Source organism: Acomys minous (assembly GCF_964271855.1).
Source record: "Acomys minous genome assembly, chromosome: 18".
Lineage (NCBI taxonomy): Eukaryota > Metazoa > Chordata > Mammalia > Rodentia > Muridae > Acomys > Acomys minous.
The window spans coordinates 70,612,391-70,629,606 of record NC_140501.1 but is presented as its reverse complement, the minus strand read 5'-3'; the positions used below and the strand labels follow the sequence as shown (position 1 = coordinate 70,629,606).

Sequence of the window (17,216 nt, the reverse complement as noted above, 5' to 3'; positions counted from 1 at the left end):
TTTTTTTGAGACAGGGTTTCTCTGTGTAGCCTTGGCTGTCCTGGACTCCCTTTGTAGACCAGGCTGGCTTCGAACTCACAGCGATCCGCCTACCTCTGCCTCCTGAGTGCTGGGATTAAAGGTGTGTGCCACCACGCCCGGCTGATCATTTGGGATTTTAAAAAAATAAAACAACACATCCCAAAGGGAAGAAGCAGGACCTGGGCTATGGAATGGTGTGTGTGTGTGTGTGTGTGTGTGTGTGTGTGTGTGTGTATGCATGTGTGTGTGCATGTGTGTAGTATATATTCTTTTCACATGGTTTTCTTGGCACTCTTATAAAAGTGGATTAAATTAGCTCCTTTAATCAAAAGCTCTGAAAATAAGATATAATTTCATTGCCATTGTTCTAAAGTAACAATAGCAAGTAGGACATGGTATTCTTATAGATAAACTACAAAGTACTTTTCCTAGTTTTATATTACAGATATTTGGTGACTAGTATAGGCTCACTATTATTGACTGTGAATCTAAAGTACACAAGTGTTTATAATCTGTATATATAATTTTGATGACAAGAAGAATTTAGTTTTTAGACACCTCACTCTTCTCTATGTGTTTTCTATCTGTTTTCTATGCTCTGTTCTTTTTTTTTTTTTTTTTGTCTTCAATATGCCCATTCCTTAGTCCATTGATGTCAGGTGCTGATCTGAAAGTTGTTTGCTTTGAGAGAATTAGCATCTTAGTGTTGAATTTATAAAATAATACTCAAAGGATGCTTTGGTGGGAAAGCAGACATGTCACTGAGCACATTGTCTTATCTTACAAAATTTATCTTTCTGTTTGATTAAACTATAAAAATCAAGCATTTGTCTTCACATTTTCTAATCTTGCTTCATATAGTTACATGGAAAGACATTGTCTTCTTGTCTGAAAACCAAACAAGACTTTTACTGCAATTCAAATTTACATGTGTGATGGATTTTAAGGAGAGCAGCCAAGTGAGGAACAAAACTATAGTATGAAGTAACGAAATATTCTTATTCATTCTCTAAAGCTTCTCTGTTGACCAATTCACCATCATAGAACTCAAAATGAATTAATTATTTTAATCTCACTTAACGTTTATGCTGGAGGAAAACAAGCCCCAAACAGAGTTTGGTTTTAGAGAAAAAAAAAACAGTAAGATACAAGATTGGTCTTTAGATTAAATGAATTTTAGCCTTTTTCAGGCACCATAGTCCCAGCTTGTCTTCCTCAGGAGATCTTTATGTGACAGTCTCCTTCAACCAACATCCAGTTGGGTATTTGATAAATGACAGATTTAGCTCTGACACCATGAATTACTAATGCTGAACAATTTTCCATTTCTCCACTTATTTAGCTGCTGCCTTGTGTATCTGACCTGTTTAAGAGTGAGCACATGCAGATGATCCAAGGTGGCAGTGTTGAACACAGCACTGTAGGGTGGAGACTAGGGACCTGGCTGGGAGCTACAGACCAAAAGACCTGGAGACCTTAGGTGAGAGGGGTCAGCACAGTGGGTCTGGCCTCAGGCCATCCAACTGGCCCATGGAGGATGGGTGCTGAGTCCCCAGTCTGGACCCACACCTGCCTATGAACTGCAGCCGTGCTCTATATCACAGATTCAGTATCTGAGACTGAACTGTGGGTAGTGAAGCATGGGAGTCCACATCTGCTGGCCTAGGGAGAACCCAGGAGAACGGGTGGATCTGACCTCAGATCACCGCCAGTCCACAGAAAGCCCAGGGGCCGTTGACCACATGGGCATGATATCCAAAGCCCAGTGCAGCCTATTGTGCCATACCTGTTCTTGTTGGACCCTAGAGTCTACTCGGGTGGGGGGTCGTCGTGAGAGACCACTGGAGGACCACAGTGTTGATGCAAAAGCACAAGGTTTATTGCTGACGCGCGTCAGGGGACCTCAGCACTCACTTGGGAGGGAAGCACCATGAGTCACTGTTACAGGCTAAAACTGCAAAGGTTAGGAGGGGCTGTGTGCCCTATGTTAGGATTGGCTCTGGTGGTCGCTAAGGGTGCTTGTCTAAATGTTACTGGCTATTGCAGGGGTCATTGATCTTGGGGGCCATTCTTGGCAGGGAGGGGTGTTCGGGAGTTTCCAGAGAATTTCCAGATGGTATTTTTCTGAGAATTGTTTATCTTAGTTGAAATTGTTTATCTTGGTTGGCCACCTTGATCTCAGAAACTGAAACTGGCCTTCAATTCTTTCTGGGTCACTTTCCCAAGCTTGTCTGGGTCACGTTCCCAGGCTGTAAGACCCCCAGCACGGTGGTCTTAACGTGGAGACCCCCACCAAGAACCAGCGAGACCAAGGTTTCGGTTGCAACACGCAAGAGGCTTTATTGCAGGGGGTCGGGTACCCGGGCGTCTCAGTCTCTGGAGAGGCTGGTGCGCCGAGCGAGTCTTTCGGGGGCCTTTTATAGGGATTTTAGCAGGAAGCGCGGGTACAGAAGCGAGAAGCATAGTTACAGGGCTCTGATTGGTAAATTTAAATGAGGCGAGGTTATGGCCCGGTCATCAGATGGGCTCTAGGAACAGGGGAGTTTACCCGTTCTCTGGGCCAGGTGGCCGACCATAAGTATCTTGTTTGACAAGGACAACTGTTTCTGTTATCTCAGCATGCTTTTATCTTTCTCCTCTGGGCCCCAGGCCTCATCTTATCCCAGGAACCTATTATTCTAGTCTTGCCTTGCAAGATAGCGTTACTGCTGCTATGCTTGCTATGGCGGGTGCACAGGGGAGGGGTCTTACAGGCTTAGACTGAGAGAGAGAGCCTTACAATCCCCCCTTGAGTTTTTTTAACTGGCCTTAATCTTAAGGCGTGTCCCCATTTCTGAGGGCTTGGTACTGTTGAGTTAGGATCAGGGCCTGAGTTATATTGAGATGATCTCGAATAAAGGCAAGAAGCCGGTTAAGGATACAGTGTCCAAAAGTTAAAAGTAAGAAAAGGATCAGACATTGTCCTTTTTGTTTTATTTAACTTTTCCGGTGTTTAATCCTTGGATCCAGCTGTGGTGGGTATTAGCACGTCAAAGCAGATGCTGGTCACTAGGGTCCGGCTGCATCGTTTCTGACGGGGAGACCAATCTGCATCTTGGAATGTAGGTGGAGCATGGCGGAGGCGGCAGCTGGGGGGCAGGTCGGTCTGCCTGAGCACAGCAGCAGCAGCAGCAACAGCTCAGCACGCCAGCTCAAAACTAGCTCAGCAAATGAATAGGCCCCCTAAAGGACATCTTTCTGAGCCCCCCCCCCCGGCACTCCCGCCCCCCCCCCCCCCCCCCCCCCCGCCACAAGACTGGCTGCAGGGAGCAGGGAGGAACCGAGCTGGAATTTAACCAGAAGGAAGGTCACAGGGGGCCTCGTTAAATGCTTGAGACCAAGGGGCCGGTGGCGGGGAGCATCAGTGGGGCCTTTACGGGGTAGCTCTGAGTCACTCCATTTCCCTATTCCCTGGCACCTTGTATTTAAAGCAAGCTGCTCAAATTTACCCATGGGGCAGCTTTGAGAGCCAGAAAATGAAAACAAACGTATACAAATATGTAAAATTATATTTTAAAAATTATATAAATGAGAGACGATGTCAAGGACCGTTGGATATCCTGTGCAAGCCTTATCAGAGTCAGTAACAGGCTTTAATTTGCCTCTGGCACGCATTTTTATCTTTGTTAGACCCATAGACCTAATAATAGCAGGCTTGAATTACATATCTAAAAGATACTGCAAACCTTCTGAGGTTGTTGGCACATTAGAAGGAAATTAGAGATTTACAAGTCCTGATCGTGTTTCTGATACAGCGAAGCCAAGGAAAGAGGCACTGAGGCTGTATTGATTGTTGTGCCCAGCAGGGCTTTGGTTCTTGAGAGTCTAAAAAAAAATGGCACTTACACACATTACTGCTTCTTTTCTGTTTGATCCATATTCTTACCCATCTAAGCTATCAACTTAGAGAATACACGTTTATGCCAAAGAATGCCATACTATGCTACCCACAAACCTCACTAATATGACTTACTTTAAAAGTTGGCTGCCTGAAAACTATGGCGTCTTGTTACAAATACATATGTACTAATTTCTTGACTTTAAAAAAGAAAAGTTCCACTAAAAAAATAATCATGAGCCATTATTTTATATACCTTTTAAAAATTATTTATTTATTTAATATATAGGAGTGCTTCTGCGTGTGATACATCTCACACTAGCACTCTGTCTGTGATACATCTCACACTAGCCCTCTGCCTGTTATACATCTCATGCTAGCACTCTGCCTGTGATACATCTCACACTAGCACTCTGCATGTGATTCGTCTCACACTAGCACTCTGCCTGTGATACATCTCACACTAGCACTCTGCCTGTCATACATCTCACACTAGCACTCTGCCTGTGATACATCTCACACTAGCCCTCTGCCTGTGATACATCTCATGCTTGCACTCTGCCTGTGATACATCTCACACTAGCACTCTGCATGTGATTCATCTCACACTAGCACTCTGCATGTGATACATCTCACACTAGCATTCTGCCTGTGATACATCTCACACTAGCACTCTGCCTGTGATACATCTCACGCTAGCACTCTGTCTGTGATACATCTCACACTAGCACTCTGCATGTGATACATCTCACACTAGCACTCTGCCTGTGATACATCTCACACTAGCACTCTGCATGTGATACATCTCACACCAGCACTCAGCCTGTGATACATCCCACACTAGCACTCTGCCTGTGATACATCTCACACTAGCACTCTGCCTGTGACACATCTCACACTAGCACTCTGCATGTGATTCGTCTCACACTAGCACTCTGCCTGTGATACATCTCACACTAGCACTCTGCCTGTCATACATCTCACGCTAGCACTCTGCCTGTGATACATCTCACACTAGCCCTCTGCCTGTGATACATCTCATGCTTGCACTCTGCCTGTGATACATCTCACACTAGCACTCTGCATGTGATTCATCTCACACTAGCACTCTGCCTGTGATACATCTCACACTAGCACTCAGCCTGTGATACATCTCACACTAGCACTCTGCCTGTGATACATCTCACACTAGCACTCTGCCTGTGACACATCTCACACTAGCACTCTGCCTGTGACACATCTCACACTAGCACTCTGCCTGTGATACGTCTCACACTAGCACTCTGCCTGTGATACATCTCACACTAGCACTCTGCATGTGATACATCTCACACTAGCACTCTGCATGTGATACATCTCACACTAGCACTCTGCCTGTGATACATCTCACACTAGCACTCTGCCTGTGATACATCTCACACTAGCACTCTGCATGTGATACATCTCACACTAGCACTCTCCATGTGATACATCTCACACTAGCCCTCTGCCTGTGATACATCTCACGCTAGCACTCTGCCTGTGATACATCTCACGCTAGCACTCTGCATGTGATACATCTCACACTAGCACTCTGTCTGTGATACATCTCACACTAGCCCTCTGCCTGTGATACATCTCATGCTAGCACTCTGCCTGTGATACATCTCACACTAGCACTCTGCATGTGATTCGTCTCACACTAGCACTCTGCCTGTGATACATCTCACACTAGCACTCTGCCTGTGATACGTCTCACACTAGCACTCTGCCTGTGATACATCTCATGCTAGCACTCTGCCTGTGATACATCTCACACTAGCACTCTGCATGTGATTCATCTCACACTAGCACTCTGCATGTGATACATCTCACACTAGCATTCTGCCTGTGATACATCTCACACTAGCACTCTGCATTGATACATCTCACACTAGCCCTCTGCATGTGATACATCTCACGCTAGCACTCTGCCTGTGATACATCTCACACTAGCACCCTTCGTGTGAAACATCTCACGTTAGCACCCTGCCTGTGATACATCTCACACTAGCACCCTGCCTGTGATACATCCCAGGCTAGCACTCTGCCTGTGACACATCTCATGCTAGCACTCTACATGTGATACATCTCACACTAGCACCCTGCCTGTGATTCATCTCACACTAGCGCTCTGCCTGTGACACATCTCACACTAGCACTGTGCCTGTGATACATCTCACACTAGCACTCTGCCTGTGATACATCTCACACCAGCACCCTGCGTGTGAAACATCCCACACTAGCACTCTGCCTGTGATACATCTCACACTAGCACTCTGCCTGTCATATATCTCACACTAGCACTCTGCCTGTGATACATCTCACACTAGCCCTCTGCCTGTGATACATCTCATGCTTGCACTCTGCCTGTGATACATCTCACACTAGCACTCTGCATGTGATTCATCTCACACTAGCACTCTGCCTGTGATACATCTCACACTAGCACTCTGCATGTGATACATCTCACACTAGCACTCTGCCTGTGATACATCTCACACTAGCACTCTGCATGTGATACATCTCACACCAGCACTCAGCCTGTGATACATCCCACACTAGCACTCTGCCTGTGATACATCTCACACTAGCACTCTGCCTGTGACACATCTCACACTAGCACTCTCCATGTGATACATCTCACACTAGCCCTCTGCCTGTGATACATCTCACGCTAGCACTCTGCCTGTGATACATCTCACGCTAGCACTCTGCATGTGATACATCTCACACTAGCACTCTGTCTGTGATACATCTCACACTAGCCCTCTGCCTGTGATACATCTCATGCTAGCACTCTGCCTGTGATACATCTCACACTAGCACTCTGCATGTGATTCGTCTCACACTAGCACTCTGCATGTGATACATCTCACACTAGCATTCTGCCTGTGATACATCTCACACTAGCACTCTGCCTGTGATACATCTCACGCTAGCACTCTGCCTGTGATACATCTCACACTAGCCCTCTGCCTGTGATACATCTCATGCTTGCACTCTGCCTGTGATACATCTCACACTAGCACTCTGCATGTGATTCATCTCACACTAGCACTCTGCATGTGATACATCTCACACTAGCATTCTGCCTGTGATACATCTCACACTAGCACTCTGCCTGTGATACATCTCACGCTAGCACTCTGCATGTGATACATCTCACACTAGCACTCAGCCTGTGATACATCTCACACTAGCACTCTGCCTGTGATACATCTCACACTAGCACTCTGCATGTGATACATCTCACACCAGCACTCAGCCTGTGATACATCCCACACTAGCACTCTGCCTGTGATACATCTCACACTAGCACTCTGCCTGTGACACATCTCACACTAGCACTCTGCATGTGATACATCTCACACTAGCACTCAGCCTGTGATACATCTCACACTAGCACTCTGCCTGTGATACATCTCACACTAGCACTCTGCCTGTGATACATCTCACACTAGCACTCTGCCTGTGACACATCTCACACTAGCACTCTGCCTGTGATACGTCTCACACTAGCACTCTGCCTGTGATACATCTCACACTAGCACTCTGCATGTGATACATCTCACACTAGCACTCTGCATGTGATACATCTCACACTAGCACTCTGCCTGTGATACATCTCACACTAGCACTCTGCCTGTGATACATCTCACACTAGCACTCTGCATGTGATACATCTCACACTAGCACTCTGCATGTGATACATCTCACACTAGCCCTCTGCCTGTGATACATCTCATGCTAGCACTCTGCCTGTGATACATCTCACGCTAGCACTCTGCATGTGATACATCTCACACTAGCACTCTGCGTGTAATACATCTCACACTAGTACTCTGCGTGTGATACATCTCACACTAGCACTCTGCCTGTGATACATCTCACACTAGCACTCTGCCTGTGATTCATCTCACAACCAACTTCCCTAGCAAGTATTCCACATTACACTTAGAAATATGGATGACAAGAGTTACTGTGACAGAGTAAATAATAGAAGTTTAAACCCTCTTATTTCTAGGACGGCAGGAATTGAGCCTGCACTTAAGAATTCAAGAATATTCGTGCTACTCGTCCACCTTGTCCTAACTCCTGGTAAGGTCAGCTAATGTAGCTATCGGGCTCATACCCTGAAAACGTCCGTTCAAACCCTTCCTGTACTAATTACAGACCTAACCCTTCTCACCATCTATTCCACCAACTTTTCTGGACCAATAGTCACAATACTCAGGACCAACCTCCTTCTTATATAATTGGGTTTAGAAATAAGCTTGCTAGCAAGTATTCCCCTTCACATTGACCAAAAAAAAAAAAAAAAAAAAAAAAAGCACAACCCACCGAAGCAGCAACAAAATATTTTATCACCCAGGCAACAGCCTCAGTAATCATTCGGCTAGCCATCATTCTCAACTACAAACAATTAGAAATGTGGACTTTCCAAGCACACATCAACAACACAACTCTCAGAATTTATTTCACTAGCAATTAAAACCGATTTCACTCCTGACTTCCTGAAGTAACCCAAGAAATTCCACTTCACACTGGCCTGATTCTTTTTACATGACACGTATTTACCCCTTCATCAATCCTCTTTCAAATTCATGAACTACTTAATACTAACTTAGCTATCACCACAAGCCTTTCAGTCCTTACTGGAGCGTGAAGAGGACTAAGCCAAACACAAATAGGAAGCAGCACAGCATACTCATCTATGGCCCACATACTATGAACAGTAGCTCTCCTGCCCAGCAACTCCACCCTCAGACTGCTTAGTCTAACCATCTACATTATCCTCACAGCTTGTAATATTTTCATTCATACCAATTAATTCAATTCATGAAATAAAATACCCATAATACTACTACTCACAAAGTCCCTAATTCTCCTATCCTTAGGAGGCTTTCCTCCACTAGCAGGATTCTTACCAAAGTGAGCCGTCTTCACAAAATTACTAAAAAACAGTAACACAGCCTTAACAACCCTAGTAGCTATGATAGCTTTACTAAACATATTATGATGGCATTACTAAACATATTCTTTTACACACGCTTATTCTACTTCACCTACCCTTTTTCCAACAAATAATATCTCCATATTATATAGCACCAAACAAATAAAAACCACCTCCTCCTACCTTCCCTAACTATCGTAACTATTTTAACACGAACCCTGCCTGATAGTTCAGCTAACTCTATAAGAAGTTTATTATATAATAGCCCAAGAATGTTCAAAGCCCTGAGAAAACATACAGTTTAACTTATGACAAGAACTGTAAGATTCCGTCCTACATCTATTGAATGCAAATCAATCACTTTGACTAAGCTAAATCTACGACTATTCTCAACAAACCGTAATGACACTAGAATCCTACACTTAATCACTGGGGCTTGAGCAGGTACAGTAGGAACAGTCCTAACATTTTAATTTGAGCCAAACTAGGTCAACCTGGAGCCCTATTAGAAATACACAATGTAATTGTTACTGCACATGCATGTGCCATAATTTTCTTCATAGTAGTACCTATAATAACTGGAGGCTTCAGAAACTGATTAGTGCATCTAATAATTGGAGTAGCTGACATAGCATTTGTATGAATAAATAACTTAACCTTCTGACTCCTACCTCCTCATTTCTCCTGCTTCTGTCATCATGAAAAGTAAAAGCCAAGGCAGAAAGGGTATATCCCTCTTTAGCTGGAGACCTAGCCTATGCAGGAGCATCTGTAGACCTAACAGTCTTCTTCCTACATCTATCCCGTGTCCCATCTATCCTAGGGGCTATCAACTTTATACCACTATTATTACTATAAAGCCACCTGCCATAACACAGTATCAAACACCAGTACTCATCACAGCTCTACTATGGCTACTCTCCCTTCCAGTATTAGCCGCAGGTGTTACTATATTTCCTCCTATGTAGGAGACGGGCTACATGGCTAATGTTCAGCCATCTTGTCAGAGCCTAGATTCCTATTTCTCCAGCAGTCTGCCATTCACCAGAAACCAACTGACCTTGTCGTAGGTCGGCAGTTAGACACCTGTTGTGGTTTATTGTGGGGGCTGGTCATTCTAGACCCCGAGCTACTCCTTTTCCAGTAGGACTACTGATAAAATCAGATTAAAGGCCAGCTGCCTGCGAGCAGCAGTTCCGGGAGCTTTTTCTTGACTAACCAGATCCTTCACAACTTCCCTGGAATTTCTCTCCTGCAATTAGCAGCTGTAAAGGTAGATACCTACCTGCTGGAGCATTCCAGAGTTAGGTATCCACAGCAACCCTTGCTTACGCAAATACCCATGCCTCTGTGCCTTTATAAACTCTGTGAAATTTTTCAATAAACGGGGTTTGATCAGAATACAGACTTGCCCCCTTCTTCATGTCTAGTGTTCTGTCTCTATACAGGAAAATTCTCCTCCCAAACGTTAGTCAAACCCCTGGCGGGCCAGGGCACTCCTATACAACCTACCCTGATCCTGCTGCATGAGGTGGACCAACTACTTATCAACATTTATTCTGATTCTTTTGTTATCCAGAAGTCTATATCCTTATTCTCATAGGATTCAGAATTATTTCACATATCTTCACTTATTCAGGTAAAAAAAAGAGACTTTTGATATATAGGAATAGCGTGAATTACATCTATTGGCTTCCTAAGATTTATTGTTTGAGCCCACCATATATTTACAGTTGGATTTGAATTAGACACTTGAGTCTACTTCACACCAGCCACTATAATTATTGCTATTCCAACTGCTGTAAAGTTTTTAATTGACTTGCTACACTCCATGGAGGCAACGCAAATGACCCGCAGCTAGACTATGAGCCCCAGGCTTCATCTTCTTATTTACAGTTGGAAGATTCACAGGAATTGTTCTATCAAACTCTTCACTTGACATTATCCTTCACAATATATACTACGTAGTCGCCCACTTTCACTATGTATTATCTATAGGAGCTGTGTTTGCCATTATAGCTGGGTTTGTCCACTGCCTCTATTCTCAGGTTAAACTAAATAATACATATGCAAAAGCCCACTTAGCTACTATACTTGTAAGAGTAAACTTAACTTTCTTTCCTCAACATTTTGTAGGTCTTTCAGGAATCCCAATGCTACTCCAACTACCCAGATGCCGACTCCACATGAAATGTAGTTTCTCTCTAAGATCGGTTATCTCACTAACAGCTTTCCTTATCATGATTTTTATAATCTAAGAAGCTTTTGCTTCCACATGAGAAGTACTCTCAGTTTCATCAACAAACCTAGAATTACTTCACGGCTGCCCTTCACCATGTCACACATTCAAAGAGCCTACTTATGTAAAAGTTAAATAAGAAAGGAAGGATCTGAGCCCATAAAACTGGTTTCAATCTAATCTCATAACTTTTATGTCTTTCTCAATGAGATACTAGTAAATTTATAGATCTTGTATCTTATATGGCTTACCCTTTGCACCTAGGCTTACAAGACGCTTCATCGCCTATTATGAAGAACTTATAAACTTTCACGTATATTAATAATCGCTATCTTTATCAGTTCTCTAGTTCTCTATATTATCTCACTAATATTAGCCACTAACTACACATCCTAGTACAACAGACACTCAAGAAGTTGAACCAATCTGAACCACTTTGCCAGCTGTAATTCTAATCCTCTTTAACCTTCCTTCCCTTCAAATCTTTAAGCAACAGATGAAGCTAACAACCCTGCCCTCACAGTAAACTACAGGACATCAGTGATACTGAAGCCACCAATATACTGATTACGAAGACCTGTGCTTTGCCTCATACATGGCTCCAACAAATGACTGAAAACCAGCTGAACTCTGCCTACTAGAAGTTGACAATTGAGTTGCACTTCCAAGATAACTTCCAATCCATATCCTAATTTCATCTGAAGACATACTTCACTCATGAGCTGTTCCCTCATTAGGACTAAATACAGATGCAATCCCAGGACATCTAAAACAAGCTACTGTAACATCAAATCACCTAGGTGTATTTTATTACCAATGTCCAGAAATCTTTGGGTCTAATCACAGTTTTATAGCAATTGTTCTTGAAATAGTACCACTAAAATATTTTGACAATTGATCAGTTTCCATACTTTAAACTCACTATGAAGCTTAGAGCATTAACCGTTTAAGTTAAAGTTAGAGACTAAACTTTTCCATAGTGAAATGCCACAACCAGGTACATCCACATGATTCACTGCTGCTCTATCTTTAATAACTACACTCTTTATCTTATTTCAATTAAAAAATTCTACACAAGTTTCCCCAATCACCATCCCCTAAAACTCTAAAATCACTGAAACTCCAAAGCCTTTGAGAATCAAAATGAATGAAAATCTATTCGCCTCTTTTATTACCCAACAATAGTAACACACCAGCAGTCATTATCATCATAGCCCCTCAATCCCATTCCCCTCTTCAAAATGCTTAATTAAGACCCAACTCCATTCACTCTTACAATGACTAACTAAACTTATTATAAAGTAAATACTAACCCACTCCCCAAAAGGATGAACATGATCCAGAGTAATTATGTCCCTCGTTGTATTCATCGGATCAACAGACCTGCTAGTCCTTCTCCTGCACACATTCACACTGACCACCCAGCTCCCTGAAGACGTAAACACAGCCACGGCACCATGAGAAGGAGCAGCAATCCTAGGTTCACACTGACCACCCAGCTCCCTGTAGACAGAAGCACAGCCACCCCACCATGAGCAGGAGCAGCACTCCTAGGTCCACACCGGCCACCCAGCTCCCTGAAGACAGAAGAACAGCCACCCCACCATGAGCAGGAGCAGCAATCCTAGGTCCACACCGACCACCCAGCTCCCTGTAGACGGAAGCAAGCACAGCCACCCCACTATGAGCAGGAGCAGCAATCCTAGGTTTTTGACACAAAATAAATAGCTCATTAGCCCACTTTTTTCCTCAAGGAACCACTATTTCACTCATCCCTATACTCATTATCATCGAAACTATAAGCTTGTTTATTCAACCTAAAACCCTAGCAGTTTGTCTTACAGTTGATATTATTGCCAGACTCCTACTAATACACGTAATTGGCGTAGCACCTTATTATTAATAAATATTAACCCACCAACTGCTGCAATCACATCTATTATTCTTGTAGTGCTTACCATACTTGAATTTGCCATAGCCCTTATTCAAGCCTACATATCTACCCTTCCAGTTAGCTTTTATGTACATATTACATAATGACCCCTAAACACATGCACATCACATAGTTAATCTAAGCCCATGAATCCTAGCAGGAGCTTTTTCCACCCTGCTATTAAATTCTGGTTTAGTGATGTAATCTCATCATAACTCTATTATTCGTCTGTCAGGAGGCCTTCTAACAAATACTATGTACCGATGTCGACAAGATATTATCTGTGAAGGAACCTATTAAGGATCCATATCCCTATTGTACAAAAAGGCCTTTGTTGTGGAATAATCTTATTTATTGTGTCCGATGTATTTTTCTTTGCAGGCTTCTTCTGAGCCTTCTACCTTTCCAGTCTTGTAACAACACATGACCTAGGAGGCTGCTAATCACCTACAGAAACAGCACCCCTAAATCCGCTAGGAGTTCCTCTTCTTTTTTGTTTTGTTTTGTAGATAACAAAGAAAACCTAAAACCCCAAACTCCAGGAAAAAGATCTTTAAAAATACGTTTTCTTTTTTTAAAAATTGTATAAGTCTCTACCCCCTCCCTCCCCCCAACAGCCCTCCTTGTGTCCTTTTTCCTGTGTGCCCTGGCCCTACCCCCACCCCCTCTCTATTCACTGTCCTTGCTACTGTACCACCATGTCTAATTACCTACCCAGGTTGCCCACCTCGTTCTCTTTCATTTCCGGTGAACCATGTACCTACTGCCCCACTTCCCCAGCATGCAAAAGCCGCCTCCCCGTCTTTTCCTGGGTCTTCGTACTTGGTTTGCCCTACTACCTTCTTCCCCAGTGACCTATTCTAAACTGGAGCAAGTAAGCTGCATCCTGCCAATCCCCCAGTTCCCATGGCAGCCCGCCTCCTCAGAGGCAGCTTTACCCAGGAAAAGCTGGTCTCCAACGTTCTTTCATCCTTTGCATTTTTCCCCTCCCTTCACATTGTTCGTGCACCTCTACAAAAAGAAATCTTTCTTTGGGACCCCATATTCCCTCAGCCTCGTCAACCCTGTCTCCGGCTCCATCTTTTTCTTCTACTCTTTGAAGCAAGGTCTTCTCTCCAATCCTCCTGCTTACAATGCACGCCTGACCCAGAACAAGCCCTCCACTTCTCCTGGGCCCAGAACTCCCCCTCGCCCCCCGCACGCAGCCTCTTGCCCTTCAGCGAATGAGGATCTCGCCCATGCCAGCCTCCAGCACGTTCTCAGCTGTGGTTTCGCCATGCTGCTCCTTGAGGTGGCGCCCAGCTTGTGGGCGAAGCGCACATCACGGTAGGAACATCTACAGGGCTGCCCTCTGAGAGTAGGTTGAAGAAATCTTGCAGTGTGGACTTCGGAGTGAAACACTTGCCACAGACGCCACACGAGTGCAGCCTGACGCCGCGGCGGGCATTCACTTGGCGTTTGAGGTTGCTGCTGCTGTGGTTGAACTGTGTCTTGCGGTAGTGCAGACACAAAGACGAAACGTTGCGTTAGCATGTGGAAGACCAGCTTCTCCACACCCTGATACACTTCCAGGCATTTGGTGCACTTGATGTTCTTTAAGTGGTTTCCACTTGAGAAGCCCCCAGGCAGGGGTCCCCAGTCGCCCCCTGCCACCAGACTGCCCCCCCCGCGCCCCCCCCCGGCAGCCACAGCGGCCCACCACTGCTTCCACAAGTCCCGAGGTGGCCCCCACACTGGCCCTGCCTCCTGGGATCAACAACAGGCCTTCACCTTTGCGGCCTCTTACAGGCTGTAGCAGCCCTTCACCACACCTTGTGGTGGGGCTACAGTGTTGGGGGCCACACTGCTCTGGGTTAGCTCCTCCAGATGGCTGCACACAGAGGCCCGGATACCCAGACCCCCTGCTAGGCTTCCAGGGGGTCTGAGCCAGTGTACCACTTTAGACTCCACCTTGGCGATGCAGATGTCAGAAACATCCTCATCCTTGCCCTCGGCCATCAACTCTAGGTCCTCATCTAGCGGATGGTCGCAGGAGCAGAGAGGGTAGAGGAGGTGGGGTGGGGGGTTGGTGCTGGCTTTGGGGTCCTGGGGAGGGAGGAGGGACTTGGTGACCCAGACACTGCTCACCAGGCTCGCCTCCATCCTCTTTGAAGCCTATTTTGGGCTCAACAAACTGGCTGAAGGCTTTCCTCCCTTTCTCCACCAGTGCTTCATTTGCAAGTAGGAGGCAGCAGCAGGTAGTTCACAAAGTCCCGACTGCTCCAGGGCGCACGAGCAGCAAGAGAGGAACAGGTCCGCCACAATGCACGCTGTGCACCAGCGAGACCTGCATCTCTGAGCCGGGGTTTAGCAAGAACTGGTCCCGGAGGAAAGGCGAGCAGGCAGCCAGAGTGACTTTGAGGCCGTACAATCTGAGGCGAAGATGGTCACTTCGCAGAAAAGCTCCTCGGCTCGGAGCTAGTTCATGTTCTGTAGCGTAGCGGCCTCGTGGTCAAGCAGCTGGAAGTGCTCAGGACTTCCACCCCAGACAGAGGCCATTGTGTCAGGAGTGGACTGCTCTGGCCTGGTTCTGCCTGCTGATTTCCCTCTCCCTAATCCCTCCCCCCCCCCACCCCACCGGCGCCCCCCCCCCCCAGCACTCGGGCTGGCAAGGCACAGCCGCTGGCACCTCACCAAGCTCGCCAAGTTCGTGAGGGACGTGATTAGAGAGATGTGCGACTTCGCACCCCATGAGCGGCGCCATGGAGCTGCTCAAGGTGTCCAGGGACAAGCGCGGGCTCGAGTTCATCAAGAAGAGGGTGGACTCGCAAGTCACAGCCAAGAGGAAGCGGGAGCAGCTTAGCAGCGTGCTGGTGGCCAGGAGGAAGGCAGAGGCCAAGAAGGACTGATGCCCCCTCCCCCAGTAAATGTTTGTACAAAAAACACAAAACAAACAAACAAACAAAAAACAAATGGCCCGATCTGTGCCATGTCTGACCAAGCTTCTAGTTTTTAGGCTCACCGAGAAGAGTCGCGGTTTCGCCTCCCACCTGTAACTTAAAATTACTTTACTACATTCCAACTCCTCCCCCAATCCGTCTTTTTCCCTTAGGTAAGCTTTTGTTTAACCGGCCTCCCAGTGTTCCTTTTAGCCTTGTTAGAGTTGGGGAGGCTTGTTTACAAGTCCAGAGCCACTGAGTTCTGAGAATGTAAGTTGCTGAGAAACACAGCAGGAGTTTTCCTAGCAGTTAGAGTTTGACTCCCCCTTTGAAAATTTCCTGGGCGGTGTAATAAACATGTCAGGGCTTGTTTCAAAGCCCAGTGTAGGAAGCAGCTACATGTCAGGGCTTGTTTCAAAGCCCAGCGTAGAAAATAGCTGACAGCCCAAAAAGCTGACGTCTGACCAGATGTGTGAGTGATAGATAAAACCTTAGTAGTAAGTTCTGACCTAGGAGCAGCCAGGACTGCAAGTTGGTGATAAGAGTGCCGCAGAAAGCTAGATGTGTGAATTAGAGAGGGTAAGGTTAAAGTAAGTATAAAAACCCTGAGAAGAAGCAGCCAGCTCTCTTTGCTCTCTTCGCTCGCTAGCTCTCTCTCTCGCTGCCACCATGATCACTTGAAATGCTGCCAGCCAACGGGGCGCTCCCTCCCGGACGGAGCGGACAGACATGCTGTCAGATAACAACCCGAGAACTGATTCAAGTCGCAGCAGCGAACCTGTTCGACAGAACTTCGCGATATCAGGTCGTATACCCTAATGGCATAAGCTCCCAGAACATTGATATTATAAGATGCTAAATGCTACTCCTATTAGAATTAAGATAGTTTTAGGATAGTTTTAAGAGTATAATGAAATGGTATTTGGTGGCTTGGCCTTGGAGCCTTAGCTGCCGCCCTTTTGTTGTAGTTGCCTTTGTATTGCTAATAAACCTCTCTTGCTAAATCGTACCACTTGCTCTTGGCCTGACTCTTTTGTTCCGGATTCTGAGTGTAAACTCTCTGCTCGCGACAGCTGGCGTAGTCGGCAGGATCTGGAACGAGGCTGGGGAAAGGATTAGTTTATGCTAACTTTCCCCAATTTACATAAGGCTTGCATGTAATCTGGCTGAGACCTTATATCCAGTTACCAGGTGATTACCGGACTCCTCGATGCCAACTCTGGTTTTTGCTGGAGGAAGAGCGGGTTATAGGA

The 17,216-nt window shown here is 45.5% G+C and overlaps 1 pseudogene across 1 annotated transcript; it reads right to left on the bottom strand.

The window, feature by feature from the left end:
* Positions 1–13,732: 13,732 nt before the first annotated feature.
* LOC311589572 (zinc finger and BTB domain-containing protein 12-like) lies at positions 13,733–15,788 on the bottom strand (annotated as a pseudogene). The gene is made up of 2 exons: positions 15,714–15,788; positions 13,733–15,618 (listed from the first exon to the last, which is right to left on the bottom strand). The product of its transcript is annotated as a zinc finger and BTB domain-containing protein 12-like (transcript).
* Between the last annotated feature and the right edge of the window lie 1,428 nt (positions 15,789–17,216).